At 38.0% G+C, this 26,103-nt stretch overlaps 1 non-coding gene across 1 annotated transcript; it reads right to left on the bottom strand.

Annotated features, from left to right (window-relative positions):
• Nucleotides 1-8,172: 8,172 nt before the first annotated feature.
• LOC136234559 (small nucleolar RNA R71) lies at nt 8,173-8,278 on the bottom strand. The gene has a single exon (XR_010691429.1). It is a non-coding gene; the product is annotated as a small nucleolar RNA R71 (small nucleolar RNA).
• Between the last annotated feature and the right edge of the window lie 17,825 nt (nt 8,279-26,103).

Genomic DNA, 26,103 nt, shown 5'->3' with positions numbered 1-26,103 from the left:
ACATGTCCCATATGAACATTTTAGGGGTTCCCTACACTTGTTACTTTGAGGGAGACCCAACCTACGAGGTTGAGTTTTCTCCTCCCAGCACCACTCATGTAAGTATTAACTTTCCTCTCTCTCTCTAGACCATTGTTCTTCACATTGTTTTCTGCTATTTGTCTCATTTCTGGCTAAATGTATACTGAAAAGTTTTCCGAGTTGGGGATGCATCCTCAAAGATTTTCACATCCTATAGTACTCAGATTTGGATGCCTGTCTGACCACAATATATTAAATGAAATCTAGAAATGGAAGAAGATGTAGATGAAAGAAAATATGAACTTTAATATAATAGTATATTGAGAACACAAGGTGAATAGAAAGCAAAGTCGAGTTTTGCAAGGTCTAAACTATGGGTTAGTTTAACCCTTGCTATAATAAAAAAAGAACTAGATCTGAAATGAATAAAATAATTTATAACCACCAATGCAATTGAAAGCTAAAGATAATGAAAATGAGCTACACATGATGTAAAAATGGTGTTTGGAGCATAGACCTACAAACTAGCAAAGCTCCCTATTTATAGGAGTTTTGGGGCTCTTATTTATATAAAAACCACCTAAAATGTCTAGCTTGTCTTTAATATTGATGCTTTATCTTGCCATAATTGATTTGGAAATAATTAAGGAAGGTTTTGGAGTCTTTTTAAGCATATTTATATGTCCCCAACCTTTAAGGATTCTTCTTTTTCTTGCTATAATTGATTTAGCATTTAGTAAGGAAGGTTTTGAAGTTTTTAGGCAGATTTTAGTTTTTCTTCTTATTCTAGAATTACAGTCAGCTGGTCGAGCAGTCTATTGGAAGATTTATCTAATTACTTTGTTTTATTTCCAAAAACACCTCAAATCACTCAAAACTAGGGACAAACATTGACAAACCACTAAAAAATAACATAAAACAATGAGTTAAAATATTATATAAATGGTTATAACAACTTGGTCACATTTTGAACATTCCTTGTCTTGAAGGAAGTGTTAGATTCAAAATAAAATTTGAAATCAAACAAGCCATGTAGCTTATAACTTTGATAAGACTTATTTCACTGACATTCAATAATCTCAACTTATGTAAATCATACGACATAGATGAACTTGAACAAAATAAGGTTTTCTCAAAAGTATTACATTATTCAATACATCCCATATTTGAAAGTATGAACTAGTGTACAACCTCATAAGGTGATATCTCAAGGATTTTCTTTTCTTGTAGCCTTTAATCTTTACTTTTCACTAAAGGTTTAAAATTTAACACTCAATTCATTACAAGTATTGTGATAAGTAATGGCGTCTAGTTCTTAGTCTCTATCACTTGCTAGTCTAACCAAAATATAATCAAAAGGTCTTTTGCATGGGTTCTAAAGAAGGTTTAGTTTAGGTATTAATGAGGAAAATATTTGGCTAAATGGAAAATATTATAATACTGTGTATAATTTAGAGTAAAAAAGTGTGATTTTTCTTTTATGAAATAAGAGAGAAAGTTATTTTTTCTTGGACTTTTTAGGATTTTGTGTTTTTTAGAAAGTAGAGCAAGTAAGACTGAACAAAACTATTGACAAACCTAAGGTATTGCTCGCAAGCTATATGGAACTACCCATGGAGATGTACCTACTATATATAGAGAGATGCGAGAAAATTTCCTTCTTGATTAAGATTGTTATCCTTATTGCCGCAATTTTCTCCGGCTACTACCGCAATGTAAGACATTTTTGAAAGAAAGATGGTAGACAACAAACATGAATCAAGTTTGAAGAATGCAAAACCAATGAGAAAGACTAAGATTTTTATGGGGAAATGTATTTGCTCAGATACTATAACAAAATCTCAAGCAAAAACAGAAAAAGAAGAAGAAAGAGAATTAGATTCAGAGTTGGTTTATAGCCTTACTCTTAGTTTCTCAACTTATTCATGTTAGAGGATATATCTGTAAATATACATATTAGAATTAGTCTTTGATTTAGTCAGATATTGTTAGCTTGATTTACTCCCTGTATCTTTAGAATTATTGTTGTAACCGATTCTATCTTGTAAAGCTTATTTAAGCACAAACTCTATCAATACCAAATCACTGGAGAATCATGATTGTTTCATGGTATCAGAGCAGTTCTGAGGTTTCACAACTCTGAATTTTAATTTTTCCCTAGGATTTCTCCTTTCAATCGCTCAATTAATTATCTCCATGGCTTCATCCAATTCCGCTCCTCTCGCTTCCTTCACCACACAAATTCATCACAAATTAACTGCCTCCAATTACCTGTTGTGGAAGACACGGGTTCTGGTTGGTTATAGTGATGCAGATTGGGGAGGAGACGTTAATGATCGAAAATCTACCTCTGGCTATGCGGTGTTTGTTGGTCCTAATCTTGTATCTTTGCGGTCACGTAAGCAAACTACTGTTTCTCGCTCCTCCACCGAAGCTGAATATCGTGCTCTTGCTAGTCTTGCTTCTGAAATGCTTTGGTTGAAAAAGCTCATGCATGAAATCGGCATCTCCAATTCCACAATACCTGTTTTATGGTGTGATAACCTTGGTGCAACATATTTAACTGCTAACCCAATTTTTCATGACAGATCTAAGCACTTAGAGATTGAATTTCATTTTGTTGGTGACAAAGTCTCCAAGAAAGAGCTTCGGGTTGGTTACGTCCCCACCCTTGATCAAATTGCTGACATCCTCACCAAACCACTCTCCAAGGCTCGGTTTCAACATCTTCGCGACAAATTAACAGTGGCTCCGCCATTAATTTGAGGGGGAATGTTAGAGGATATATCTATAAATATACATATTAGAATTAGTCTTTGATTTAGTCCGATATTGTTAGCTTGATTTACTCCCTGTATCTTTAGAATTATTGTTGTAACCGATTCTATCTTATAAAGCTTATTTAAGCACAAACTCTATCAATACCAAATCACTGGAGAATCACGATTGTTTCAATTCAGAGCACTCCACATCTTCCATGCATGTGTCTTCTCATCACATATACATGTCCTCCTTCAAGAATTTCTAAATATCCATTGCACTCCACATCTTCCATGTACGTGTCTTTTCATCACAAAACTTCTTCACCACATGTCTACTACTTACCATACCCAAAGCACACCACACCTCTTTCTAATTTGCCTAATAATAATGGACTCAGATAAAAAAACATTAAAACACATTTAACATTTAGTTAAACAATAACAATGATATCATTAGTTAGGTTTTTCTTTCATTAATTATACAACTCAAGACATCCACTTGAATTTGATAGAAGTATGGAGACATGCTGCAATTGGTTCCTATGTGTCAAGTTTACCTCTTCCATTCTAGTCCTCTACAAATCCAATCTATAAGAATGAGATTCCTCATACGTCCATTAGTAATAACATACCAACTTTCCTCATAATAATTTTTTTTGTTGAAAATCTTTGGATAATGGAAGATTGATAAAGTAATCCCTTTACGGCATCCCAATTCCATGATTAAAATGGATGTATATTTGTAAATAAATTTCGAATGTTGATTGGAAAAAGAATCCCTAATTCAACAGAAACCATGAGAAAAAAGAGAGGAGAAAAAGACGGATGAGAGAGAGTTGTTGAATGTAATTAATAATTAAAGCTTAAGATACCTAACCGCTTATACTTATCTAAAAAAATTCAATTGCTTTTTTATACTTTTAGAATATTCATTTTACCAATTTAACTTGTTTAAAACTTATTAATCCTTTTAACAAAGTATATAATTTTTCTGAAAAAGTTTAAATGTTTACACTTTAATCTAGTTTAGGTAGCTAATATTGTTAGATGATATATCTGTAAATATACATATTAGAATTAGTCTTTGATTTAGTCAGATATTGTTAGCTTGATTTACTCCCTGTATCTTTAGAATTATTGTTGTAACCGATTCTATCTTGTAAATCTTATTTAAGCACAAACTCTATCAATACCAAATCACTGGAGAATCATGATTGTTTCATGGTATCAGAGCAGTTCTGAGGTTTCACAACTCTGAATTTTAATTTTTCCCTGGGATTTCTCCTTTCAATCGCTCAATTAATTATCTCCATGGTATCACTAATTAACTACCTCCAATTACCTGTTGCGGAAGACACAGGTTCTGCCTATTTTGAAAGGTCAGAAGTTGGGACATCATGTTGATGCAACTTCTGCACCGCCGCCCAAGAAATTACAAACCGGAGCAGACAATCCGGCGTTCGAAGTTTGGGAGCAAAAGGACCAACAGGTCCTCAGTTTGCTCATCTCTTCTCTTTCATTGGGCGTAATTTCCCAAGTTATTGGGGCTGAAACTGCAGCAGCCGCCTGGGAAAAGATGGCTAAAGCCTATGCCACTGGATCGAAGTCACAGATCCGTGAATTGAAGAATCGTCTTCATAATTTACATCAAGAGAACGATGATATTTCTGCCTATCTTTTACGGGCCAAATCTCTCAGTGACGAGCTCTCTGCTATTCAAAATCCTGTAAGTAACGATGATTTAGTTGGTGCAATTTTGGATGGCCTGAATGATGTTTATCGGCCTTTCACTCGTGCAATAGAAGCTCGTCTGGAATCTATTGCGTTTGAAGACTTAACTGGCTTGCTTTATAGTGAGGAGCGACAGCTCTCTCGAGTCACAGCTCCATCAAGCTTTACTCCCTCCGTTCATTATTCTGCCCGTTCAAACAACAGGCCACGGGGCCGCGGTCGCGGTCAATTTAATTATGGATCCAATCGGGGTTTCTCTGCCCCAAATAATTACAGTAGAAACAGTTACACAAATTCAGCTCCACTTGATGTCTCCACTCTCACATGTCACAATTGTAAAGGATCAGGACATATTGCTAGACAGTGTCCATCACCAAAATTCAATCGCAATACCAGGGGTTCTCTTAAACCGTCCTCTAATATGGCCACCACCTCCAACCCTTCATCCACTGATTGGCTCCTAGATTCTGGCGCAACGCATCATTTAACAGCTGATTTGGACAACCTCCATGTTCACACTGAATATGACGGTCCCGAGCAAGTTGTAGTAGGTAATGGATCCACAATTCCTATCTCTCATATTGGTAAATCTGATTTTCCTATTTCCAATATTCCTCTAAAGTTTCGAAATATACTCCATGTTCCTAACACTGTTAATAACCTTCTTTCTGTGTCTTCTCTAACTCAATCAAATTCTATTTCGGTTGAGTTTTTTGCTAATTACTTTGTTTTGAAGGATTTGGAGACAAAGAAGGAGATATGTCGAGGGGTGAATAAGGATGGACTTTACACACTGTCGCTTCCTTCATCAAGTCAAAATCGCATTAGAGCCTTTAACACTAGTCTCTCTTTATGGCATGCCCGTTTGGGTCATGCTCAATTCCCCATTGTTAAGAAAGCAATTGCTTTGAATAAACTTGACTTTGATGATAATAAATGTGCTCCCTTTTGTGATTCATGTTGTGTTAGTAAAGCACATCGCTTACCGTTCCCTGTTTCTACATTCGTTGCTTCTAATCCGTTAGAATTGGTTTGTTCTGATGTTTGGGGCCCTGCTCCAGTTGATTCACATGACAATTATCGCTATTTTGTTATTTTCTATGATCATTTTAGCAAATTCTCTTGGCTATTTTTTGTGCGGTATAAATCTGAAATCTTGAATGTATTCATTAAATTCAGAACATTGGTTGAAAAATATTTTCAACGACCAATTTTAAATTTTCAATCAGATTGGGGGGGTGAATTTCAGGCTTTAACCAATTATCTTAGTACCAATGGGATCAATCAAAAAGTGTCTTGTCCATACACACCGAAACAAAATGGTTGCACCGAACGCAAGCATCGCCATATTGTTGAAACGGGTCTTTCATTACTTACTCATGCTAAATTACCTATGAAATTTTGGTCTTATGCCTTTGAATGTGCAATGTTTATCATCAACAGATTACCCACCAAAATACTTGATTACTGTTAAGTCCAAAATATACCTAATATATCATCAATAATTACATCAATATTGCTACGAATTTATGCTATTTATACCTATTTAGAATACTTTTACTCTCGAATATGTTTCTTTCATGCAAGGTACATAAATATTTGGTAAAATCCAAATAGGAGTAAAAAGAGCTCAAAAATAGAAGAAAAGCCCTACAAAAGGAGTCGAAGACGACGAAAATTAATAACGCCAAGTCGAGGACACGAACGAGAGCAGAAATTCAGAAAAAGCTGCGTGCCGCGACCGCGGCCCCCCTCTTTCACGGTCGCGACACGCGCCTTCAGCCACTTCTTCCCTTCGTCCGAAGCTCAACTTGATGCTTCCCCATTCACGGTAGTGAATTTGATAAATCTCGGTACGAGCAGGAGATTTGGAAGCCATTTTGCACACTTTCGTTTTCAACAAAACATGACTGTTCGAGTGGATAAAGACGTCCTTCCGCAGCGGACACGATCCTTCACAACGGACACGACACTTCAATCATGACTCTTCAACATCTATAAATAAAGAGTTGATGGAGAGTTGAATGATATATGTGATATGTATAGAAGAAAGAATTAGTGTAGAATTTATGCAGAAATTCCGAATCAAGTGATTCAGAGATTAGAAGTTCATTTCTGTTCAAAGCAATATGCTGTACACACATTGTTTACAAATTAATAACAAAATTCAGTAACGTTTAGACATTGTTCCTGTTTAGTTTTCATTTTGGTAGAGGCCGACCGTATCCCTATTACGAAGTTACAGCGAGAATATTGAGGAGAGGATTCGCCCCTGAGCCTGACAAACTCTAACGAAACCCAAGGAAAGGATTGATCAACCCATTCACTTGCACGCCGTCGAAGAATTCAATGCTCCATGTTCTCTGTAAACTTGTATCAATTTACATTTCATCTAATAAAGTCTGTTCTATTCGATAGATCGTTATGCAGCACTTATGGTAACCAATCCACTAAAGTGACTGCTGGTGTTTTCATTAAAACGTATTTAATTCAAATCTTTACAAGGAAACTTTGTTGAACACTTAGGCAAATTATCATCTCGAAAGAGTTTTAATTTGATTAAGGGCAACTATCCCGAAAGGGTTTTGTCGCGTTCAAAGCCAATTAATTAGAGGTTCCGTCATTTATTTCATCTTTATAATTCGTACAAAGTTTAAAGTTGTTTCTTTGCTTAATGCAAACGAATACATTAGTTTACTTTTAAAAAGTACTAAACGCTCCTGTTTTGCAAATTCATTCTTAAATCAGAATATTTTCTAATGTTTTCATACTCTAATCTAATTCTCATTCTAGCAATTTCAAAACCAAAACCGATTAAACGATTTTTCCATATTATAAACCTTTAAAAATAAAATTCAACCGATTATAAATAAGTTTTGTTAAAAAAACGTTCCCTGTGGGATCGATATCTTTTATTACTACAAGTGTATACCGTGCACTTGCGGAAATCGCTCAACAAGTTTTTGGCGCCGTTGCCGGGGAACGCCAAAATTTTTAACAAAATTTTAAATTTTTCGTGTTTTATTACGAATCTAGGTTTATTCATATTTATTCAAACTTTTATATTTTATTTATTTTCAATTACTAATATATTTGCTTTTCAAAAATTCTGTTTTGTAGGTAGTTTCGGTTCGTGAAAAATTTCAAGTTCATGCGCAGTTCTCGAAGTTCGGGCACGTCACCAGACCCTTTTGATCCAGAAATTGAAAAGACCCTTAAAAAGAACAAGAGAGAAAATAAAAAGAAAAACAAAACCCCAATAAAAACTAAAATTACCGAGCCAGAAGTAATGGCGACACTTATGGATTACGCTAGGCCAGGAGTGGCCGGTGTAACAAATAGTATAGTTAGACCCCAGATTAATGCAAATCAATTTGAAATTAAGCCAGCGCTGCTTAATATGTTGCAAAATAATGTAACATTTTACGGGTTACCTAACGAAAATCCTAATACCCATTTGACAAATTTCTTAGAAATTTGTGACACTTTTAAAATACCAAATGTGACTGTAGAAGCAATCAATCTTCGCCTTTTTCCTTTTACTTTGAAGGATCGAGCCAAAGAATGGATAACTTCTATGCCAGCCGCATCAATTGAGACTTGGGAGCAATTAGCCCAAGCATTTTTATCAAAATTTTTCCCTTTAGCAAAAACCGCAAGAGTCATTAAAGAGTTAACGTCTTTTTCTCAAAATGATAGTGAAACTCTTTATGAGGCTTGGGAACGTTTTAAAGAACTTCAACGTTTATGCCCACACCAGCAATTGCCCGCTGAACTTTTAATGCAAACATTTTATAATGGACTAAATCCTTCAATTAGAGGTTCATTGGACGCTATGTCTGGAGGGTTATTCATGAAGAAAACATCTGCCCAAGCAAGAGAACTTTTGGAGGAAATGGCAATCAACAGCAGTATGTGGCCCGCGGAACGTGGACACCTACCATCAGCGAAACCATCATCCTCAACAACATCATCAGTTAAAGGTATAGTGAATCCTTCCACTACAACACACGGAGCCTTTGGTTTGCGGGCATTCAGAGTTAATGACGTCTGGGGCGAATACGTCTGGGCAGGGGCACACTTGGAACTTTGATCCTATAACCGGACGGCGGCTAGAACCACGGCGAGAACAAATCTCAACATCAATTCGGCGAATACCCCATCCTGAGTTGGAAGATCAACTACGGAACATGATGGAGCGAATGGGGTACACGCCTAGGGCGAAAGCAGAGGTGCAGAGTGATTCTCCTTTTGCTCCGTCGTTGCGGGAATTTATACCAGATCACAGGATAAAGGCGCCGACGATACCTAAATACTATGGGGATCCAAATTCTGATCCTGAGGCTCATGTCAGGAACTACAGAGAATTAATGGATGTTGCCGGAGCGAGTGAAAGCATAATTTGCAGATTATTCTTGACCACTTTGGGCGGAGCGGCATCTGATTGGTTTCGCTCTTTACCTGCTGAATCTATTCACAACTGGAATCAATACAGTCATGATTTCTGTGCAAAGTTCGTGGGCTGTAAAGCAGCGGATGTGATGGATAGGCAGCTGAAGGAGATCAAACAGAGGAACTATAATTCCCTAAGGGAATTTGTTGTCGCATTCAACGATATTCTGGTGCGGTTGCAGAACCCGGATATCGTGAGCATTCGCAACATCATGGCGGATGGAACCACGGATTGGAGCATACGGGAGGAAATCATCCGCAACAAGCCGCGCACAGTGGCCGAACTCATGAAGATAGCAAAGGAATTCATGGAAGTGGACGATGTCAACAGAGAACATAGAGCTCAAACCCGGAGAGAGAGAGATGCTACTAGATCCACTTCGGACAATCGGCGCCAGACCCAGTCCAAGAGTAATTTTGTTCGCAGAAGCGATCGCTCCTTTCAAGGGGGAGGATATCAAACACCATTGAATACGACTCGCCAGGAGGTGTTACTTTGGATCGAAAAGAACCCCCTGAAGAAGGATGTGCGGTTCCCCGAGGCGAAAGGCCGAACTAGTTTGGGGCGATATCCTAACAAATATTGCAGGTTCCACAGATTGAACGACCATGACACGAACGATTGCTATGAACTGAAGAAGGAAATAGAAAAGCTGATTGAGAGGGGCAAGCTAAGCCAATTCGTAAGAAAAGAAACGATTGATGAGAAAACAACGCTCCTGCATGAGGGAGAAGCAAGGCCCGAAAAGAAACAGAAGAAAGGGGTGATAAACGTGATAGCTGGCGGGATCTATGAGCCGCCAACAAAAAGGGCTCGCCGTGAACAGCGAAAAAGCAACACGCATAGGGGGGATGCCCTCAATTACTCATTTGCGCGAATCACGGAGCCACATGCGGATGCCTTGGTGATTACGATGGCCGTAGAAGGATGGGACGTTAAGCGGGTCCTTATTGATACCGGCAGTTCTTGTAATGTTATTACTCGGACTGCATTCAACAAGTTGGGAATTAATGACGAGCGAGTGGAACATACATTCATGGATGTAACTGGTTTTGGGGGTCAATCATCTCAAACAAGTGGACAGGTGGTGTTGGAAGTAGAAATGGGCGATAAGAATCTAAAATGGCGAGGTGATCTAGAATTCGCAATTGTTGATCTCCCGTTGGCCTACAACATAATTCTAGGGCGTCCGTTCCTATCGGAAACGGAGTCGCTCATCTCAATGAAGCATTTGACATTGCATTTGCCAACACACCGAGGGCGAGTCATAGTTGAAGGAGATCAACTTGTGTCTCAACAAGCCTATACATTGTCACTTGAACCAAAGCCAGATGAAGATGATAAAGTTGATGAGAAGTTGCCGGCAGAAGCATTAGGAGAAACAGAACTATTCGCCATCTCAAATGACAAGAATGTACAAATAGCGGCAGGACTCCCCGAGGAAACGAAGAAAGCCATTACGGAGGTGTTGATCCAATGCGAGTCGGCATTCGCCGCTCCGAATGAAGTGCTGAAAGGAATAAGTCCAGATATAGCAACCCATCGGTTGAATGTGGACAAAGGTGCAACCCCAGTGCGACAGAAAAAGAGAGGACACGCTCCAGAGCGGCAGAAGGCGATTGAAAAAGCAGTGGAAGATTTGCTAAAATCGGATGCGATTCGAGAAGTCACGTATCCGGAGTGGCTAGCCAATGTGGTGCTAGTCAAAAAGCCAAATGGAACGTACAGAATGTGCGTCGACTTCAAAGATCTGAATAAAGCATGTCCGCAGGATATGTATCCGCTGCCGAACATTGATATATTAGTAGATGGAACTGCAGGATTTGAGGCTTTATCGTTCACCGATGTGAAATCCAGCTACCACCAGATACCCATGGAGAAGGCGGATGAAATCAAGACATCATTCATAACTCATCAGGCAACTTATTGCTTCAAGGTGATGCCCTTTGGACTGAAAAATGCGGGAGCAACATATCAACGAATGATGAACAAAATATTTTCAGACAAATCGGGCGAGAACTTCTCGATCTATGTGGATGACATGATCATTAAAAGCAAGAAGATGCAGAACCACCCGAAGGACATTAAGGAAATCCTGGAAGTGCTAATCAAATATGGCCTCAAATTGAATCCAGAGAAATGCACATTTGGGGCAAGAGCGGGAAAATTCCTGGGTTTCATTGTTAGTGGCAAAGGAGTCGAGGCAAATCCCGAGAAAGTTAAAGCGGTAATGGAGATGAAGACACCGAGGAACATAAGGGAAGTACAGAGACTGAACGGGCGGCTGGTGGCATTAGGGCGATTCATATCATGCTCAGCTAGGAGATGTCTACCTTTTTACAACGCCATCAAAAATTCTAAGTCCTTCGAATGGACGGCGGATTGCCAAGAAGCATTCGAAGGGATAAAGCGACTGCTATGCTATCCGCCCTTAATGAGCAGGCCGGAGGATGGAGAAGATTTATTTCTTTACGTATCCGTCACCAGTATGGCGATATGCACTGTGATGGTGCGGGAAGAAGAGGGCTAACAATATATACGGGCAGTTTGTTACATACAACAGTCCAGATATAAATCAAACTATGCTACAGCTTCCTCTCCTTCACCCCTATGGCCCTCCTCGCCTTCAGCGGCTCCCTCATCTCCTCTAGTGGGCGGATCTGCTTCAAGCGAATCCTCAACCCTCGAATCAGTAACCGCTTTAGAGGGCGGTACCTCTTGCTCAGGCTGAGAAAGGTCTTGTGGTGCCTCTTTTTCCACGTTCTGAGTAGGGATCTCGCAGCTAATTGGAGAGTTCTGAAAACTCTGCCAATCTAAGAAGAGTACCTCATCCATATCAGCATCCTCGGCTTCCAGCTTGTCCCACTTCTCAGTTAGATCCTTTTCGGGGATGGGAACCTTGGGGCGGCTAAGTACTCGATCTGGATGCCCATGCTCATAAGCGGCATGAATTCGCTCCCCATACCAATAGATGCGAGCACCATCTTCGGCTAGAATCTCCTCAGCTTTCTTCTTTTGCATCTCCAGAGCCTCCTTGGATGAATTTAGATCATCAAGGACCTTTTGCAGCTCGTCGGACTTAGCCTGGAGGGATCTGAGAGCTTCCTCCTTCTCGCTCATAACCTTCTGACAAGCGCCTTCAAGAGCCTTTACCTTCCCTTGGACATCATCATAAAGCGACTTCAGAGTCGCCAATTCAGTACCAAGGTTCTCCAACTCTTTGGCTCGTTCAGCATCCCTTTGGAGAGCGCCCTCCGCGAAATTGATAATATGCATATAAGACGGCTCGTGAATAAAAAGGGCGAATAGAAACATGCGATTACTATGGACACAAGATCCTTGAAAGGGAATGACAAGCCTCTACCCCCAAAACAACAATATACCTCTATGGCACGCTTCTCAATCCCCTCCATTGCAGTAGGAAGCGGTACTTGTTCTCGCACACGGGAAGCAGAGGGGAGCCGCCCAAGGACATTACATATGGAAGAGACAATGTCCTTACAAGAAAAGCTCACGGCCATACCAAAGGTCCTAGTCCACCACCCGCTGATGTCGGGAATCGGCTGCGAATGCATAAGGAGAAAGATCAGGAGAACAGCAGATAACTCATGAGGAAAAGTTAACAACATAAAAAAAGGGGGGAATGGATTGAGATACCTCGTGAATTGGAGTACTGCTCTTTCCTTTGGACGGGGCGAATACGGGTGTGCCGCCAACAGTGAGGGACACAGAGGTGTTTTTCTTTCTGGGACGAGAAGACTCTGTATCCGCATTATGCTTCCGCTTCCTAGTTAAGGGAAGGTCCTCGGAAGCAGAAGCTGGACCTTGTGAAACGGAGGCCCTTACGAGAGAAGCCGCCTCAATAGAAGTAATCGGCCCTCCAGGAGAATTCGCCCCTGCAACGGAAGTGATCCCCGCCATCCGCCTCTTCCTTCTCGCTAGGGCTTTCGCCTCTCGATCTGCAGCGAGTTGAGATAAAGGATCACCCCTGCAAAGGGTTAAAAGAAATCATCAACTTGGAAATAAAAAAATACCTTGAACAAAAACGCGATAAGGGATATAGACAACGCGATCTCCCTCGCGGTAGGCAATCGCTACTCGGCTCCTTAGCATATGGAAGGCCTGATCATATGTCCATACGAAAGGAGGTGTACTCTTCAAGAACTTTATAACAGCGGATTCTTCCTCACTGGGGTAACCGAAGTTCAAACTCTTTACATTGGGCCGGCCCCAGCAGCGAAGGAAGTTTGGATTCCCTTCATTAAACTTGATAAAGAAGTAAGATCGGTCCCACTCGCGGATCTTGTTCAGCTTCTCGTCGAAACCATAGTAACCGCTCTGACGGATGAAAGTGAAATACCCCGCCGAACTTTTGAAATGATGAAGCTTGGAGAAAATTTTGAGCGAGAAGGGAACCTCCAGACAATCCGCCAAAAATTTGTCCAGAGTTAAGTCGGCCCATCCGTTGGGATGCAATTGACCAGGTGCGATTCCGTAACCGCCAAGGACGGAGGCAATCTCATCCGCCAGCGGATACGTGAAACCGCAGATAATCTGGGCGACGAAAATGGTGAAATACCCCTTTGGGTAGTCGCCCGGTCCTCTATCCTCCCCGGGAATGAGGGCTTCGAGACCTTGAAGCCAAGAATACTGCTCCCGCAAGTCATCAATTGTCTCCTGACAAACTAGGCTTCCCGATCTGTCCTTCTTCGGTAGCAAACGAGGGGTTGGGACAGGTGGCGGAATCAACTTTTTAAGGTCAAAACCTAAACCCTCACGGATGTATTCGCTAGGTGGAGGAAGTCGGCGGGATGAGAATCAGACCCAGGAGAGCTGGTTGAAGCTTCATCAACCATCTCATCGACCTCATGAGATACCTCGCGGACGTAATTTTCGTCGAACGGTGCGAAGTCGAGGTCAGGGTTCGACATATTGATGAAGAAAAATGAACAGAAGTAAAGAGTCGAGCGAGGTACAAGTTGTGGAAAGGAAAACTTACATATGAAAGACTACACAGAGAAGAATGAACGCGAAGAGGTTGATGCCGGAAAAGAAACGACGATGCCGGAAAAGAAACGATGGACAAGGAAATTCACAATTTTTGAATTTTGAATATCCAGACAAAAACGAAGAGTCCCCTATAAAAAGACCCTAAAGGGCTCTTGCCAAACTAAGGGGGAGGCATGTGATGACCCGCGAAGCCAAACCGGGCCGAATTCATTACACGGGCCCAGCCCATACTTAGACCCATGGTCTAGGATCGGATGGGACCCGAATAGAGCCCGAATAGAGGAAGCGGGTGAAGTAAGTAACTGCCCCGAATTCCTAAATGGAGCATCAAAACTTCCACTCAGAACAAACGATACCACGTTTGTTGCCACGAAAGCCACGAAAGGGACATGGCCTAAAAAGGAGTAACCGCCCTCGAAACGTGGCCTGGAAGGAGTAACCGCCCTCGGCGGTTACTTAAGAACACTTATAAAAAGCCATAAGGCCAAAGGGGAGAGGTACGTTCACATTTTTCCCCGTAATGCTATTATTACCAACCTTCATACAAAGAACTGACTAGATCGTCAGAGAGTTTTCCCGGAGATCCCGTCTCCGGTTCTGTCTTGCAGGTAACTCCGGCGGAGATCATCAAATCGGATTCAGCAAGTTATCAAGTAGCGATGTTGCAAGACCAATTTTCTGCCTTGTCGCATAAAATTGATAGGTTTATGGCACCATGTGATCCTAATGGTCAACCAATCCAAACGGGTGTGGATTACGAAAGTATGAGTGAAATTGACCAGGTAAACTTTGTCCAAGGGCAAAACCAAACTAATAATCCTTATTCCAATACATATAATCCTGGATGGAGAAATCATCCTAACTTTAACTGGAGAGATAACAACAACAATAATGTTAATGCTAATCAAAATCGTACTACTAATTATCAAAATCAATCAAGAGATTCGATTAGCACTTTATCTTCTAAAATCGACAAATTCATTGATGCTATGAGCGGAAAAATAAGTAATCATGATGATGGTTTTAAACGGATCGAGAATAAATTCGATCAGCTTATTAAAAACCAATCATCTAGCATCCATAATTTGGAGATTCAAATTGGACAACTCGCTAAATCAATTCCATCCCGCAAAGAGGGAAGCCTTCCAAGCCATACGGAAGAAAATCCGAAAGAGCATGTTAAGGCTATCACTCTTCGTTCAGGGAAAAATTACTTAGGTCCGGAAATGCCCGGAAATTCGACTTTACCTAGAACTGATTTACCAAAACCCAAAGAAGATACTTTAAAACAAAAAGATGCACCGATTGACTCTAGTACAAAAACTTTTGTACCTAAACCACCTTTTCCACACAAAGTCCGCAATAAGGACTATGACAAACAACTTTTAACATTTTTAGACAAACTTAAGAATTTGCATATTAATTTAACGTTTATGGATGCAATTACGCAAATTCCCAATTACGGTAAATTCCTCAAAGATTTAATTTCAAAGAAAATCAGTTGGGAAGAAATTTCATCCATTTCACTAACTGAAGATTGCAGTTCGATTGTGTCAAGCAATTTGCCCACTAAACTCAAAGATCCCGGATGTTTTACCATTCCGTGTAAATTGGGCGATATAGAATTTCCCAGTTGTCTCTGTGATTTAGGAGCAAGCATTAACTTGATGCCATTATCTATTTTTAATAAATTAGGATTAGAAGAAGACATCAAACGTACCAATATGGTTTTGCAATTAGCAGATCAAACCACTAAAAGACCATACGGTATAATTGAGGATGTTTTAGTTAAAGTTGACAAATTTTGCTTATGATGTAAATTGTCCGTTAATCTTTGGTAGACCGTTCATGAACACGGGACGTGCTCTAGTTGATGTGTCGTAAGGGAAAGTAGTTTTACGAATAGGAGACGATAAAATTGAGTTTGATATGAACCAAGCGATGAAATATCCTATGGAAGATTTCGCTTGTATGAAACTCGATTTAATTGAAGAATGTGTAAATGATATTGTTCAGAAAGAAGAAATAATAGAACCTATAATGAGTGAGGAACCAGAAGATAAGGACCCAGAACCTTTGATTCGAGAAGATGGACCAGTTCCGCCTTCGATTGTAGTTCCACCTGAATTAGAACTTAAGGAATTACCAAGTCATTTGAGGTACGCTTTCTTAGGCGAAGGCGACTCTCTACCTATAATTATCTCTAACAAATTAACACAAGTTCAAGAAGAAAAATTGAAACAAGTTGTTAGAAATAGGATAGGAAGCATGGGTTGGCAAATTTCTGACCTAAAAGGTATTAATCCGAGTATTGTAATGCATAGGATTCACTTAGAAGAAGATAAGCCACCTAAAGCGGATAGGCAAAGACGCATAAATCCGAACATGAAGGAAGTGGTAAAAAATGAGATTACTAAACTTCTAGACAATGGAATCATCTATCCTATTTCGGATAGTGAATGGGTTAGTCCAATCCATTGTGTACCTAAAAAGGGAGGCATAATAGTTGTAAGGAATGAAGAAGGTGAATTAATACCCACACGAACCACCACTGGTTAGAGGGTTTGTATAGATTATAGAAATCTAAATAAAGCAACTAGGAAAGATCATTTTCCTCTTCCTTTCATTGATCAAATGATCGAAAGGATAGCTGGTCATGCTTTCTACTGCTTTTTAGATGGTTACTCCGGATTCTTTCAAATATACATTTACCCGGATGACCAAGATAAAACAACCTTCACATGTCCTTACGGAACATTTGCATATAGAAGAATGCCCTTTGGTTTATGTAAAACTTACATATTAGTTGCCGTTGATTATGTATCAAAGTGGGTTGAAGCAATTGTAACCCCGACGAATGATTCTAAAGTTGTCATTAATTTTCTTGACGATATATTTTGTAGATTTGGTTGTCCAAGAATTATCGTTAGTGATGGAGGTACTCATTTTATAAACAAGAGTTTTGAAACTCTTATGAAAAAATATGGAGTACGCCACCGCGTATCAACGCCATACCATCCTCAGTCAAATGGTCAGGCGGAGATATCAAATAGAGAACTCAAATGGATTCTCGAAAAAACAGTTTCATCCACAAGAAAAGATTGCACTACAACAAATCATCACTTGCGCCACGAATCATGCCACACAAATTTAGAATTCGTGGCATATTTCTATTTAGCCACGGGAAAAAAAATTCTACTACAAAATTATAATCACATGATACATTTATGCTACGGGCAGTCCTTTTCCGTGGCAAATATACAATTCTGCAACGGTAAATTCTTTTCATGGCTAAATCATTTATGCCACCGAAAAATTCACTACATTGGCTCGGTCGAAATACTACTTCTCTATATTAAAAAAAGAATATTAATGAGGTATATTGTCCCTAGGTCTAAAAGAGCGCCAAAAAATTAGGAAATTTTGAAACGCCAAAAAAATTGTTTTTTAATTTTTTTTCTGTAGGGTTTCTCTGAATCTCTTTTTTTATCTTTCCAGTTTCGACTTTGTTCAGTGAGGGAGATAGGTAGGTTGGGATTCAAATAAGGCGGAAGGGAGGCATCTCAGATTTGACAACCTGCTTTATCCATCGTTAGTTTCCAAGATCATTGCAGCTCCAGATTCATAAATATTAAGTATGTTCTCATTTATGCTCATTAACGCTTTTTTTTCCTTGATTCAGTTCTCACGACCTGTCATTCACGAAGAGGAACCCTGAAGCTTCGATACGTTCCACACAATTAGCCGTTTTTTATTTGGTATATCCAATTTATTCTTCCCAACTCTGTTTATTCTTTTCTTATTTCTACTATTTCTTACCTCATCAAAATTTCAGCTTATACAATTTTGTTTCTGAATTTGGTTGTGAGAGTGGTCGTTCTAGCTTTGAGAAATTTCATAGTCTCTGAGGTAAAATCTTGTTGTAATCTGAATTCCTGCAATTTGATTATTCAATTATAATCTAGAGAAAAATTCCTGCAATTTGGTTGTTCAATTATAATCTATATGTTTTTTTCTCTACATTAGAAAACTTAGGGCAAAACTATTATCTGAATTCCTGCAAATTGATTATTCACCTACCGTAATTTTTGCAGGTTCTCCATGGTTTTGCCATAGCCAATTTTCAGTTTTGATTTTTCAGGCCTGCCTCGTATTTCTTCACTGTGTTTTCTTAATCTAACTATACCCATGTGTAACAATCCTTATTTTCAATGATGCTCCTTTGGGTTTGTTATGCTTTAATCAATATCTAATGTTTATTCTGTTGTAAAAGTATAAAAATAGAACACTGATATGAACACATCTATTTTATAGAATTTAGGACTACTTTAAATTCATATTGTGGTTTACATTGTGTAATTATCTACTACTGGTTTTTGTCCTTACCAATTTCCTTTTTTCTCTTGACTTTCCTCTCTATTTGCGCCTCCTATCTTCGGTCATTGACAGGGTATTTGTAATTTTCTTATTATAGTCATCAATGTTTGCTTTGTGCTATTTCTCAGAGTGGTAAGCCTGATTGCCATTTATTAATCTTTTGATTCATAATATGTGTAAAAGAGTCTTAAATCTTTGCCTAATTTTTGTTTCCTTTTGCCGGATTTACGAACTAAACGTTGATGTATGCCTTTTTGTCATCATTTGGTTATCATCTTTATGGAGTTTCCTCCCATGGTTGGTCCATCTTTTTCTCTATTGGTCTTCAATAAATGATTGATACGGATGCTCAAGTTGGTTTAGATCTGTTCTTCAAGCTCAATGATGGAAGGTTCAATGTCCAATTCTAAACTTGCATCTTTCTCTTCTTATTTCATTTTGCTTTCTTGATTGATTCCTCTTATTATGTTGAACTTTTGCTTTTTATAACCATCTAGATCCATATGATTTTATCTTTAACAATGCAAAAGCCCAAGTTAGTCAGAGCTATTTTTCAAGGTTAGTAATGGAAGTTTTATTTATTTCTCTTGAGTTTCATGCTTTCACCTAAATTTACAGTCTTTTAGGTTTTTATTGGTATGTACATGGAAATGTGGTTCTATTTGTATCCCTATTGCTTTTGATTAGGAGTGCTCATGTTGGGTGTTCCTGTTGATAAAATTTATTTTGCTTATGCCTTTTTTCTTGACTATTGAGAAAGCTGCACTTTTTAAGTTTGTTTTGTGTTGCTTCATTTTTTATTCAGCTTTCCTCAAGTTGAGTTTTTAATTTTTTGTGTTGTTTATGGTCCTTTCAGTTCCCTATTATTTGCATTTGGACTTTTGTTTTCTTTCTTGGAGACTCTTTTAATGTTGTTTGCATACCTTATTGTTCATGTTCCTTTTTTTTTCTTTCTGCTAATTAGATAATTACCATATATTTCTTCATTGATTTTTGTTTTATGTTTTTGTGCCTTTTTTTTTAATTGATAACCAATTCCCATGTTTAATACTTATCCAATTTCCATGATGAGTTCAAATGCTTGTATTAGGAATTGTGCATTTTTGTGAGATACATGTATCTAATTTTATTTGATAATTTTTTTGTGGATTTGATTATAGACTATAATTCGAGTCTTTATATGAATTGCGTTTCTTAATTGGCATTTACATCCGTGAACTTCAATAAATTGGTTTTTTTGTACTAATCAAAATTCTGACATTTAGCTTTCATATTTACCAAATTTTGATTCAGAAAGGTTTTGTTTTTGTAGCTCCTTTCTATGATTCTGTGAAAGCTCCTCCTGCTGTAATTGAAGTTGATATGCATTTCCCTTTCTACTACTTTAGCTTATTTCATTAAGGAAACTTCGGTTTTGTTTTTGCAGTATTTGTATAAAAAGTAGTATTCAATCTTTAAAGATCATATATTAGCTCTCAACTTTGAAGCAATACAAGTCTTAATTTCTTATCGAATTTCCTTTTTCTTAACTATTTATATGTTTCTAGTATCTCTAATTTATTTGAAGATTTGATCTATATGTTTTTATAGGCTGTTAGATTGGAAATTCGATACCCATTGAAAGTTAAGGAGATACCAATTGGCCTCTAGCCTCATTGAAGTTTAAATTCACTGTTATTAGTGCTCAATTCACTTGAAAAAGAAGCTTAATGCCTCATCTCAAGGTCAGGAAATAGTGAGTACCTTGACTTCAAATCTTTTTAGACATTTATATTTTCTGTTCCACCTTGTTTATTTTCTATCATTTCAACCCAAATGACTCATTCAAGTTAAGATATCTAAAGAATGACATAGTTAAGAGTGGAAAGAGAGAAATTATATACTATATTATGTTATGATTAGAGATCAGCATGAAGCATATACTTGTATCAAATTTGAACTTCGCTCCAAGGATAACAGGACCAGATAGGAAATTGAATTACATGCCTTTTTTTTGTAATTTGTTGTTGATATTTGGCTAATGTAGTATGCACAAGGAAACTATCTTGTGAGTTCGTTTCAGATTTTATTTCTGTTAAACACATCTGCTAAGTGGTAAACATTTTCGCTGCTGTAATTAACTATTGTGTTATGTTTCAAAGATTTAAGTAGCAACCACATTGGGCAAAGCGTCCCATCCAATATGCATGTGACAATGCAAAACTTGCATGTCCACCCTTGATAATAAATATGATGTCATTATTCTTTATCAAAGTGCTTGTTCTCTATTGTGTCCGTCTATGCTAGAATTCTTATAAAATTTACATTTGACAGTTACCTTGCAGAAAACAATTTCACTTGAAGTATTCCATATGCACTCTCCTTTTTAACGCTATTGATGGCCATGTAAGTAGTCTCCCCCCTGCTGTGTTCTTCTTTTTATGCCAAGTGGTTATTGGTCTCTCAATTTTATTTATATCGTATCGTGCTTATATTTGTACTTTCTCTGAACAACAATTTTTAAGTGGAGATATAAGGGATCTCTACAGTCGCTTATAGGATTGTTGAATTTGTAGGTTTTTATATTACTAAAATGGAATAGAATTGAGAGATTCTTTTGCGTTGCTAAGAGTTTCTTTGTTGAATTTCATTGTTCTGAGTGATAGAATGATTGATGTTTACTTAATAATTATTTATGTTTTTTTTGTTAATAATGGTTAAAATTTTCGACTTTGTTTGTTTTTTATTATTGATTTTAGCGTAACCCTCTTCAATTCAAAAGTTACGTATAATCATAATATAAGAAATTAAAAATTAATTAAAAAAAATTGCTAAAGCAAAGTTTCTAGTCATAAGTTCTATTTTTGTCACGTTTATGCTCATGGCTAAGCAAGATTTCTGCCACAAATATTATAATTTCGCCACGGTTATGCTTGTGGCTAAGTGAGGTTGATCGATACAGACCACTATATCTTGCCACATATATTTTGCTCTTGCCACGATTTCTCATGTGGCAAAGGGATATGATTAGCCACGGAGCTTCCCGTGGCATAAAACCCAATTTATGCCACAACCATTATTTTCCCGTGGCCACTACCTAGCCACACTCACTTGTGCCACAAGACATTTATTTTGAATTTCCGTGGCTAAATGGTATAGCCACAGAAATATTATACTTGTCCCACGACTCTAACCGTGGCGCAAGTGATGATTTGTTGTAGTGTTGGTCTTCTAAACTCAATAATGCGTTATGGGCGTATCGTACTGCATTTAAAACACCAATAGGAATGACTCCTTACCGCTTAGTATATGGTAAGACATGTCATTTGCCAGTCGAATTAGAACATAAAGCCTATTGGGCTATTAGAGAACTTAATTTCGATTTACATCAAGCAGGTAAGAAACGTTTGCTCAATTTGAATGAGTTAGATGAGTTACGTCATCTATCTTATGAAAATGCAAAGATTTATAAAGAAAAAGTGAAGAAATGGCACGATGCCAAAATTAAAGTCAAACACTTTAATGTTGGGGATAAAGTGCTTTTATTTCATTCACGACTTCGTTTATTACCAGGAAAACTTAAGTCCAGATGGTTAGGACCATATTTAGTCGTCAAAACATTCGATTATGGTTCTTTGGAACTGGAAGGTCCTAACGGAGTTCGATTCAAAGTTAATGGTAATCGATGTAAAATCTATTACGAAAATATTTCACAAATTGAAATTCCGTTCGTAACAAGATTATCTGACGTATAAATTACTCAGTTTTTCAAGCACAGTTTATTTTGTTTTTCTTATGTTTTTGTTTATTTTATTTTATTTTATTTTATTTTATTTTATTTTATTTTCAAAATGTCATTTTTATGATTAGATGATTTTATGTGGTGATTTAAATACATAAAATATTTATATTTCATGATTTTAGGTTTGAAGTTTCAGGCAATTCTCTGCCGAGAATTTAGAATTCCCTACCGAGAATCCCTTCATTTAAGAATGTCACAAACAGGTTCGTATTTCTCTGTTCATACCGAGAATATTTAAATTCTCTACCGTGAAACAGGAAGTGGCTTTGATGCCTGATTTCCGCAAGGAAATCAGCGTGTCGCGACCGCGGCTTTGCCATTCGCGGTCAAGACACGCGTATTTCCTCCACTATTAGGCCTGAAACACTCTCACCCTTTCGACGAACCTCTTGGCAATTGAAACATTAAGTTTCTTCATTCCAGAAAGGTACAAATTATACCTTTTCATGGTTCAAACAACACCTCTTTTCATCCTAAACTCTTATAAATTAATCATTGAGGATGCAGGTTCTGTTACATTTCATTTTCATCTTTGTCAGAACTCTGATTTTTCTTCACAAACACCGTTCTTCGCTAAAAGTAACATACACTTTGCACTATGCCTACCAAATACAAAATCAACCCAAAAAGGCGCCATGCTGCCTCAATCAACAAACGCCCTGACCTATCCAAGCGATATGGGGCGTTTTTTCCTATCTTCAACCATGATGAAGGTAGGCGTTATTGGAATCTCCGTTACACATTCTTCACCGGAATGTTGTATATGGATGAATTCCTTAACAACCAACTTGGAATCAGTGATGACATGCATCGCTACATGGAACGCCTAGGGTGGACCAAATTTGCCAAAATGCGTTTTCCAATCATAGGTGATTGGATTATAGAATTTTTCTGTACCGTTCGTTTCACTAATAAACGACGAGTACGTCTCAGTTTTCGTCGAGACGGCGAAATCTTCACTTTCGGCTATCCCGAGTTGCATGCTTGGTTTGGTTTTCCCCCAAGGGATACAATCAAACTTCATCCTGGGTGGGACATGACATCCTCGGACATTTGGAGAATGCTCACAGGATTCTGGCGATTCAATTCAAAACTCGCCTATAATCACTCTTTTCGCTCCAACTCCATGCTGTATCTACACAAATTTCTGTGCCACAGTTTGTTCGGGCGCATATTCAGTAGTGTGGTCCGTGACATAGATTTGTATGTTCTTGGAGATATATTCCAGGGCAATGCAGTGGATTCTTCCAAAATTCTAATGGAAGGTCTCGTCGCCGCTTCTCGATCCAAAGATAAGAAGATTGGGTTCGGCAATATAATCTGTGGGATAATTCTCGGTTTAAAGGGTACAATTGATGTTCCCTGGAGTGATGATGAATTCTTCCCGATAATTGACTATGAATTTCTCGAGCACGAAGGACTTGTGAAACGTGTCTTTCGGGCAGGGCCTACATTTTTGTCTGCACCGGAACGTGAAACTTTCGTGCAGTTTCAAATTGATCGTTTTAAGGCCAAAGATATCCCAATAGATAGGGATGAATATGTAGAATAGTTTACGTTTTTCATTGTTGTTTTTGTATATATATTTTGTTTTGTTTTTGACTATTGGTTTGTTTTTTTTTCATTATTTGTACATATGTTTATATAATAAAAATCTTATTTAGTTCAATTCTTAATTTTAGTAACCTTATTGATTTGATCCAATATCTATACTTAACATATTTTATATGGGTCATCTCTATATATTCTTACTCAAAATTAAGATTACACAACATTCACATGAACTAATACGTTTATTTTTATTATGATTCCACACGTTTATCGAGATTTAATTTTATTTATAACTCAATTTATTTTCAATGAATTAAGTTATGATTTAATCAAATCAATTCATGTATTAAATATGTATTAATATGCACTTATAATGCATTTAATATGGTTCTTTTAACTTATATGCATAAATAACCATTTAAGTTTCATTAATTCCTTATAAACCACTTTATTACTCTTTAATTTTATTTATTAAGGTTACACCTTTGGTTTTCCTTGGCATTAATGACATTTATTTAAGTTTTTAAAGTGCAGGAACATTTCATTTTAAATTCAGGAACCATTCCACAACAAATAAATGCACAATCCATGACAAAAGGCACCTAAATAGGCATATTTACCCATTCTCTACCGAGAATTTATTAATTCTCGGTATGAGCAGAGTTTTTGGCATAATTTCAGGGCGGAATCGCCTGAAATTCGCGTGCCGCGGCCGCGGCTTTGCCATTCGCGGTCGCGACACGCGCTAAACTTGCCCTATCCATTCCGATTTTGCTACCTATTTTTGCCTATTCTTATTCTATTTATACCTATTCACTTACCTAATCATCCTATATAACCCTACTTCTTACACAACACCTCACATCACCTCTATTTTTTCCCGCATATTAATGAGTATGTTGTGGAATTTTTGGTCACTCTATCCATGAACAAGAAGAAAACTTCAATTTCTTTTAGGAATAATGGTATCCCTTACACCATTGATCGAAATCTACCTCTGGCTATGCGGTGTTTGTTGGTCCTAATCTTGTATCTTGGCGGTCACATAAGCAAACTACTGTTTCTCGCTCCTCCACCGAAGCTGAATATCGTGCTCTTGCTAGTCTTGCTTCTGAAATGCTTTGGTTGAAAAAGCTCATGCATGAAATCAGCATCTCCAATTCCACAATACCTGTTTTATGGTGTGATAACCTTGGTGCAACATATTTAACTGCTAACCCAATTTTTCATGACAGATCTAAGCACTTAGAGATTGACTTTCATTTTGTTCATGACAAAGTCTCCAAGAAAGAGCTTCGGGTTGGTTATGTCTGTTGATCCCTTGTAAGGTTGCAAAGATAGTTCCAAGGGGGGGTTAGGAACTATTTTACCCTTTTTAAATAATTAGAACAAACTTCTTTTTCTTAAGAAGAAAGTATATGACAGCGGCGCTGAGCAATCAGCAAGACACTGGCTTAGTCAACTGGTGACTAGGTCAGTTTCGTTGCTTAAGTCAGGAAATAGCACTTAGAGTCTATTCCTGAACTAAGTCGTTTGCAGCGCACAACTCAGCTTGACCTCTTTTACTTGGTCAGTTTTAGTTTGTTTTAAGCAAGCAATGTATTAAGGAGTTAAGGGTTAGAAATACTTCACTCAGCGGAGTTATCCAGGTTCGGCTTCTTCTAAGCCTACGTCCTGTCCCCGGAACACGTTCCGAGATTTCCAATTCACTACTGAGCTCTTTAGGGGTAGAGACTCAAAAATCCTTTACAAATCAGAAGCTGAGTATAACAAGAGTACCTTCCTCTATACCTCTACTCACTTCTACTCTAATTCACTAAGTACTAAAACCGAGTACTCAGCTTCTCCTTTCTAATTCTAGAAATGATTAAGATTTGTCCTAAACAACAATTGCTAGAACACCTTAGATGATTGAGGATCAATCACTCTAGACTTTTACACAGATGTGAAAATTGTCGTGTAAGATTTGCTTTGCTTTTGGATGCAGAACTTTTGTATACTTTTGGTCAGCGTAACGGCTTTTGCTCAAAGTTCTGTATGGAATAAGGATTCTGAATGCTCTATTTATAGAGAGCTGTGAGAGCTTCTGGTTATTTCGAAATTCGAAATAACCGTTAGAGGGAAACGGCTTGATGTCATTTTCACTCAGTCTGTTCAGTAGTTCTCTTAGCCAATCAGATTCTAGCATCTTCTGTTCTTCGGTCAGTGTGGCAGTATGTTCCTCCAAATCTGGTAATGTCAAACAGACAGCTTCCTGCGTCTTCTGTTCTTTACCAAAAGAGGAAATACTTGGTCTGGAAGTTGCTTTGTGGTCAGCAGCTGTCTTGTACGTTTTGTCGAGACAGCTCAGCAACTTCTTACCGAAGTTGTCTACGTGGATCTTCTGGATCCTTCATTACTGAGCTGCGTTTCAATAC

Source organism: Euphorbia lathyris, chromosome 6, assembly GCF_963576675.1.
Source record: "Euphorbia lathyris chromosome 6, ddEupLath1.1, whole genome shotgun sequence".
NCBI lineage: Eukaryota > Viridiplantae > Streptophyta > Magnoliopsida > Malpighiales > Euphorbiaceae > Euphorbia > Euphorbia lathyris.
This window is presented reverse-complemented; position numbering and strand designations above follow the sequence as displayed.